This window comes from Aotus nancymaae, unplaced genomic scaffold (genome assembly GCF_030222135.1).
Source record: "Aotus nancymaae isolate 86718 unplaced genomic scaffold, 86718_ANA_hifiasm-v0.15.2.pri h1tg000009l, whole genome shotgun sequence".
NCBI lineage: Eukaryota > Metazoa > Chordata > Mammalia > Primates > Aotidae > Aotus > Aotus nancymaae.
The window spans coordinates 5261605-5270405 of record NW_026988420.1 but is presented as its reverse complement, the minus strand read 5'-3'; positions in this window follow the sequence as shown (position 1 = coordinate 5270405).

Genomic DNA, 8801 nt, shown 5'->3' with positions numbered 1-8801 from the left:
TCACTGCTAATAAAATTCGGGCATCATCTGGCCCTGATATGATGTACCAAGAAACACACACCACTTTTGTGATCTTGTTCCCCCAAAATGCATAACTTTAATGTAGTAATGAAAAATATAGGAAAAAAAACAAATTTGAGAACATCCTATAAAGTAACTGACCAGTACACCTTGAGCATCACCTTGATCCATCAAGTATCAAGGATTATACCTTATCCTCCATAACCTTGATACTCAAGTATACTGGTATAACCTTATCCCCGAAAGGAGATGAAGGAGATATGACAACTAAATTTGGTATGAGTTCCTGCATTGGACCCTGGAACAGGAAAAAGGGCATCCGTGGAAAAACAAGGAAAATTTAATAAAATTTATTAGATAATGTGGTAACAATGGTAACATCTTAGTTTTGGTAATTGTACTGTGATTATATAAGAGGGTAATGTTAGGGGAAGCTGAGTGAAGGTATATGCAATTTTTCCATAAGTGTAAATTTATTTCAAAACAGAAAGTTTAAAGTATGTTAGGACCAAGTTATAATTCTCTTTTATAAAATATCTAACAATAACAATGAAAAGGACTTACCTCTAATTCTACAAAATTTTCAGAAATTCGATGACTCTATCCCTGGTTGTATGTCTTTTTCAAAGATAAATATTGTTGCTCTTCATCAATTCTATTTTTAAATTTTTTTGGTTGAGTAGCTTGCTTCTCATTTTACACGTGTTTGCTTCTCTCCAAATGACTCAGGGTCACGAGGTGATTTGGAAAGAAGCAAACACATAAGAAATCCGAATTAGAATCTGAACCTTGAGGTGATATCCAGGAATTTTCTGAAAACTTCTGTGCAAAGGCTACTAAGTGAGCAAAGAAGTAGAAGATGGAATGAACCATTGAGCTTCATTTATCATTCTACTCTTCAGACTCTCGCCTTAGATCTTCATTTATTTGAGGAATAAAATTACTTGGTTTTTCTTCAGAATAGGCATAGTAAAAAGCACGGTAAATGAGAGCAAACATCAGCTTCCCACATAATTTCCAAATATTCCAGAGACTAACACAGTTCTTACAGTGATCAGAAACATAACAGAACTGCTAACAACGCAGGAAATAAGGCATGGTCATTGATAAGTTACAGGTCCACTTCTTGCAACATGATGCAAAATAATAACACATATTTTTTATGAAAATTAAACATGTACCAAACTTGTTTCTTTTACATGATTCCACCATCTTGCCTCAATAGTCACAGAACTTCTGGATTGCAATACTATACAAACTTTTTAAAAGGATACTTTGACATTTTACTAGGCACATCAAAAGTGGTTAGCTAATGGTTCATTTACAGTCCATGATGGTGTAATTACAATAGCCATGTTTCTTAAATGATACTACCTTGTTTTTTTTTTTTGTTGTTGTTGTTTGTTTTGTTTTGTTTTGAGACAGAGTTTCACTCTTGTTACCCAGGCTGGAGTGCAATGGCGCGATCTCGGCTCACCACAACCTCCGCCTCCTGGGTTCAGGCAATTCTCCTGCCTCAGCCTCCTGAGTAGCTGGGATTACAGGCACATGCCACCATGCCCAGCTAATTTTTTGTATTTTTAGTAGAGACGGGGTTTCACCATGTTGACCAGGATGGTCTCGATCTCTTGACCTCGTGAACCACCCGCCTCGGCCTCCCAAAGTGCTGGGATTACAGGCGTGAGCCACCGCGCCCGGCGTACCACCTTGTTTTTTACCACGTAAAAATGCAGGGCATTTCTAGCAAAAGTCATGGTTGTTGAAATGCTCATTTCAATGTTAACGAAACTTACAATTGTGGATCACGGCCACAGGTCTCTGCTTCTAGCTTCTCAAGAACAGTGCCATCTAATTGGAGAGAAGGTTGATAACACCTGTTATGTAATCCCATTTTCTGCTCTATACCCATTCCACAGAAAAATGAATGCTGGAATATGTGTTTTAGATAGGGTGTCAGACAAAAGGATTTCAGATAAATAAGATTAAGAGCAAAATAATATATTTTTATAAAGTGTGAATTACTTGAGTATCTAGGAAATGATTAACTAAACTTCATCTCAGTCTTGCATTTCTGGATAATTAAAGGCATCTGCTTGGGAAACTCTGCTTACTCCTCAACTCTTCCCAAGCATGGAGAGACACGACATGCTCGGGTGACTGCTCTCTCTTCAGTTCCAATGATTTGGCATGTGTTCTTTCTTAATGCTTGAATGCAGTGATCCTTAATCTTTCTGAGGTGATAAGCCCCTCTAAGAATATAAAATGTATAGATTGTGGAGGGGAAAAGTGTCTACAAAATCACACACAATTTTGCTATTTCAGGCAGCTCTTAGCTCTCATGAAATCCTCCCACTGGCTTTAGTTTCACAACTTCTGACAAAGCATTTTTTACTCCCACTGTAATTGTAGCACAGCTCTGGCCTAGATAAATAGGGAGCAGAAATATTAGTGGGCATCATAACCCTAGTTCTCAAGGAAATCACAGTATAGTTGGGGAGCCCACACATTCATTCACAAAAATGCAAATTATCATTCATGGAATATATTCCATGTGCTTAGTGTGAGTTATTTAATTCTCAAACTAATTCTACACAAGAACTGCTCCATAATTTGAGAGCCAAAATGTGGGATCCCTTGCTAAAAAAAAATGCCTTATTTAATGATACCGAAACACAAAGCCTTAGCCTTTCCATGTCCCATCAACCATTCCCGGTGTTTTCTGTTTGCTATGTTGACATCACACACTCTCATATGCAGGGCACTCACTGGGTAAGTGCAGATCCTTGCAGGTGTCCACGGACAGGTCCCCAGCAGGTGCCCCACCCCATGCTGTCACCAGATCCATGTACACGCATGTCCCCTTCCCAGGGGCCTGCAGCCCCAAGCATAGTTGATGCCCAGTCAGAGAGTGTGGTGACATCGATGCCAGTGTGTGCTGGGGCAGGCATCTGGACCACCCCACTGAGTATCCTACTGAATGGACGATGACACTGGCAGTTGCCATGGAGGTAGCTGCAGCAGCGGTCCCTGGGGCCCTATGCAGTCCAGGAAAAGGGAGGCCCAGAGTGCTCTGGGTTGATCATGGAGGGTGTGGGGGTGAGGGTCAGGCAGACAGCTGGAAACCAGTCCTGGGGAAATGAAGGAAGCCAAGGAAAAACCTTGTGTGAACTGAGGCCCCAGGTCGTCCCCACTCCCCACATCCTGCTGAACTCCACAAAATGCAAATATGAAAGTTGGAATTATTAAAATTTCAAGATGGGAACCACGGAGGCTTTAATTTCAAGTGTGGGGTCCTTCCGAGTACAGGGGGTCTTGTGTCCCTGCATGAGTGGTCCCTGATTCTACTCTTTGGGACGGTCATTTCTTCCACGTTAGCCATAAAGAGGCTGAGGGTGTTGGAGCAACTCTCCAAGGCGCACAGCGCTCGGAGTTGTGGTGCTGGGTTTCAAACCCACGTCTGACTGTTTCAAAGCCAACTCTTAACAACAAGGTGCAGGGAGACAGTGAAAACAGACATGGACCAGCAGAAATTCATCAAATAGTGCAGCACAGCATTTCGATCTATGCAAGGGAAGGGTGCTGGGTTTGGGAGGATCTCAGTGGGGACAAGTCATAGTGACGACCAAAGGAAATAAAGAAGGGAAAAGAGCCTTGTGTAAAGTGTCTGGGGTTCTTAAAAGCAAGGGGCAAGGATGACTATGGTGAGATACAGGGCACCATAGTGCATAGCAAATAGAAAGCAGGCTGGAGGGGAGATTAAGCGGGTGTCTAAGTGGCCTTCCGTGCATGGGCATAAAAAACAGAAGGAACTCAGAATTCAGAAAATAGAACATAGGGAACCATTAGGAAATGAGGAACCAAATGTCATTCATAGCCCAAGTCACTGGATCCAGGTGGCTTGAGAGGCCCTGGAACATTCTCGAAGACTAGTCAATAAGCAAAGAAAACTGACAGTGGTGAAGGAACTGGCAAGTCCTGGACTATGTTTGGAGTCAAAGAAGACAAAGGCACCAAGTCTCATTCAGAGAAGAATGTGGAGGTAGTTAAAAGATTTTCATAACATGTTTTTTTTTCAAAGCACAAAAGTCATTAAGCCATGCCTGAATTGTATTCATTCCAATTTACACTACACTAAGTCTACACTAACTCTACAGATATTGCCCTAACAGAAGGACTTCCTTCCCTGGCAGGTCTCACTGCTGTTTATTAATCTGGAGATTATCTACAGCTGTACACAGTTTTCCAAGACTCTCTTAGAGATAATGAGTGAGGAAGATAGAGGAAATGAAAACCCCAATACACTGTCGGAAATATGCTGCAATATTTTCAATGACCGCTCCCCCAGCCCCAAGCCTAGGAATACATCCCTGCTTTGTGCTGGGCTATATGTTTTTGTTTTTGTTTTTGTTTTTTTTGTAAGAAAGGTTGGAATCAGACAATTACTGGCATCACAACGAATTCACCCAATCTGAAAAGCTTGGAGTCATATGGCCTCCATCTCTACCCCATGCCCATCCATGGATGTGAACCGGGAAAAGTTCCCTTGTCCCTCAAGTCTGGGAGGTCTTAACTGATTAGGGTGGAGATTTTAAAATTCCGTGAGGGGAAGCAGAGCCTTGTGCCCAAAGGAAAGAGAGGTGGCAGGGTTTTGGAAGAGAAGCAGACCCGACAGTTTCGCATCCATTCACACCTTCCAGGATCGCGGGTGAGGTCCCCAGTTGAAATGGGAAACATTCCCCTGTCCTCCTCACAGGGCGTGTAATGGGGGTGTGACTCAATTCTTCAGTGCCTGGCTGCTCACACTTCTAGGGGAGCATACAGATGGGCAGGCTGTGGGGCTTCAAACCCACAGCAGTTTCTAGGGGTGAATGTTTGCAGCTCCTGAAACCCCAGTGGGCGTGTGTTACAGGGTGCTCTTTTAGTTTAGCTGGATATAGGCAGCTTGTGTTAGCCAGCTCAATTAGACCCCTACTTTATCGCAAGGACAGAGGGCTTTGTGTATCCCAGGGTTCTTGCCTTGGTGCACCAGAAGTGGGATCACACGTGGGCTTGGAAACAGAGTGCAAGGTTTTATTGAGTGGAGGTAGCAGATGGTGGGAGCCAAAAGGGGATGGAGCGGGGAGGTTTTCCCCTGGAGTCAGGTGGCTCAGCAGCCCAGGTTCTCCTCTGACTGCCCCAAACAAACTCCATGTTGTTCAATCGGTGGCCTGCTGGCATGCAGGTGCCTGTCACTGTGTTCCTCTCAACACTCAGCCACCCACGTGTTCCTCTGCCTATCTGCTCCTCTCAGCATCCAGCAGCTTGTGTGTCTGTCTGCTAGGATCTCAGAGGTTTTATAGGCACAGGATAGGGGCGTGGCAGGCCCAGATGATCTTGAGAAATGCAACAAAAATGCCTGTCTTCATTTAGATCCATGAGGGTGGCTTTCGTCTACCCAGCACTTCCTCTGTTTCCGATCATTTAAAGGCACCACACCCTTCCCTTCCCAACATTTCCCTTCCATATCAGACACATGGTGAGATGGTCTCATATAGAAGAGGAAAGAGAGTAACTGTGAAACCAGTATCTTTGCTGCATCGCATTTATTTTAAGGTTCTTTCTCAGCCAAGTTTGTGCATTTCAGGCTGGTGCATAACATGACCAGTAAAGCTTTCTGGATGATTGTGAGTGAATTCAAAGAGTTTCACGTGGCCAAGTTCAACTTACCCATTTCAACTCCTCCACCAAAGTTAGCTTATCCTCAAGAAAGTCACGTACGTCTATGCTTGGAAGACTAGTTGACTCCAAAATAGAACTCCGCATTATGCAAAGCATGTTCAATGCCTATTGCACTTGGATAATGCCTTTCCTCATAGTTATCCAGCATGCTCTGGCTCTCTACCATTTCTGGGAGTGTAGAACGCCACAGTGATGTTCACAGCCGGATTGCCACAAGAAAGGGCTGGAGCTCAACACATTAGCCTCAGATATGCCTCATAACACAGACACAGGTAGGCACTATGTGAAGTAACTTATCATTGATACACACAGATGCATATACATATACAGAGACGTAGCCAATGGAAAAATAAAGGAAAGGAAATACATCTGTTGGTTTTAGAATCTTTTTATGTAGATTGCAAACAAAAAATGAAATGGAGTTTAGCATTAGTACATAGTTTGCTAGGGCCTCCATAACAAAGTACCACAGAGTAGGCAGATTTAACAGTAGAAATGTATTGTCTCACGGTTCTGGGGGCTAGAAGCCTGAGGTCAAGGTGTCAGTGGGGGTTGTTTCTTCTGAAGTCTCTCTCCTTAGCTTATATTCAAAATTCTGAAGACGGTCATCTTCTCCCTGTGCCTTCACGTGGTCTTCCCTTTCTATGTGCCTGAGTCCTCGTTTCCTCTTTGTATAAGGTCACCAGTTACATTGGATTACAGCTCATTTTTGAGCCCTGGAATGACTTCGTTTTTACCTTAGTTAGCGCTTCGAAGACCCTGTCTCAAAATTCAGTCCCCTTGTGATGTACTGAAGGTTAGGAGTTCAGCATATGAATTTGCAGGGGGGGATCAATTCAGCCATGACAGGTCATATCCTAAAAAATAGCTTTATTTGGTGAGACACAGTCCGGATGTCTAAGAGTCAATTCAGGGTATGATGTTCACACCTCAATAGTGAGTTTCAAAAATATAATTGATTTGACTTTGCATGATATCTCTCTCAAGAAAAGACTTTATCTGCTTTTGATTCCCATCACTCAATTTACTCTTAATCCAACACTCATTATAGCCAGACACTGCTAACCTGCTATGAATAGTAAAGGATTCCTAGATGTCAAAGGCACAGCTCTCATTGTCAACATTATTTCAAATATTGATAGCTCATGAGATTGTGTAGCTGGTATACAATAAATGCCAGAATATAAGCCTCCCTAGGACAGTGGCCGGTACAGAGTTGGTGTTTATTACAAATTGAGAGTTTAGAACTAAAGATGGAACTATGTCTGACATGAAGCAAAAGTAAAAAATTAAAGTCAGCAGTTAAAGACCACCCCCTGTGATTCAGTCTTTCCAGTCTATTCCCTTGAGGAAAATTTTTGAGGATTTTTTTGAAAAAATTAACTCTGAGGAATTGATTGGGAAGCTGAGGCAAAGTGTTACAAGACTGTATCACGCTTGTTAAATGTCATATGCAGCTTGATTACGTGTGAATCCGTTATTTGATCAGTATGTTGAATTGGTCGTAGGTAACAGAACTTCTTCCCCTTAAAACAAGAATTCTCCAGCTTCCAGGGTATGTCTTTGTTTTTTTCTCTGTGGAAGACAGTCTGAGTCAGAAGCACAATTTAGTCTTTTCCCCCTTCAAATATTATGGAAAATATTTTTTTTTCTAGATTGATAGCCAACATATCATACTTTAATCCTTCTGGAACTTGCTTGTGTCAAGAAGAAACCTTTAAGCACAGTTGTTGATAGTGACCCAGGCAGCCCTCTCTGAACAGCCCACGGCTATCACACATCCATTACTACAATTTCTACAGACTTGAAGCTAACACTTCAAGCTAACACACGGTGTTTTTTAAGATCCGGGTGTTAGTAATAAAAAAGTCATAAATAATTCCTGTGTGAAGCTCTCAAGTTTTCATCAGTATTTTTGACTTAATACAAAGGAATTTTCGAAGTGAGTCCTATTACTGTCCGTGAAACAATGCAAGGCTGTGGTAGGTCTATTTGAGACAAGATTTTACAGCTATATCATAAAACATATCTGAGTAAAAACACATGGTTTCTTGATCATTAAGATTTTCCAATTGAATGGGCCAAGCTTCACAATATAGCAGAATTTAGTTTCTGCTTTGATACCTGTAATGAATAACCAAATAATCCCAGAAGACCATGAATTTTAACAAAAGATTAGCAGTTCCCTAAAACCTGGTATGTGTGCACTGAAGTACACAAATAAACCTCTTTTCCTGATTTAGTCCAAAATAAAATATGCCCAGGCATGAGGCCTTGAATCCATTTAATTGCTCACAGTAGTATCTATCTCTGCATATCAGTGCTGATTTCCTATTCCAAATCTTTCCTTGGAAAGATGGTATGCAAATATTTTCTCCAAAATAATAGTGATATAATACCTTGAAAATGAATCAGAAGAGTAAATCAAAGAAACTTCAGGTTCAAAAAGCATTAGCCAAAATTACTTCCTAAAATTCATTTTTACCCCGTCATCATAGAGCAAACTTTTTTTCTTAGGACATTGAAAGAACCCGGCAGATTTTCAGTATATAAAGCAATAGGATTAACCCTAGTCCCCCTGCTGTCCATTAGCTCACTAGGCTGACTTATTCTCTGTAACTGCAAACTTGAAGTCTTTGACTTACATACATCTCCCGTTTCCTCCCTTTGCCCACCCCTGGTAACCACCTTTCTATGCTATTTCTGTGTATTTGACATTGTTTTTTAAGATTCTTCATCAAAGACCATACAGTATTTTTCTTCCTATATCAAAACATCATATTGTACACCTTAACTTTATAAAAATAAAAAAAAAAAATCTAGCAATACATGTAACACACACTTAAACGTTTCAGATTTCAGATTTATGGCCTGAGCTCAATTTTGGTTAAAGAGAGCACAATGCACTTAGTAATGATTCATCCCTCCTTTCTTGGCATTCCCACTGGTTTATTTTAAAAATAGTCACTGTGACCAACAAGCTCAGAAGATACTTGTGACTATTTCTCCTCAATATGCAGGTGGTTGAACTGTCCGAACTTCACACTCTTTTCATAGCCCAA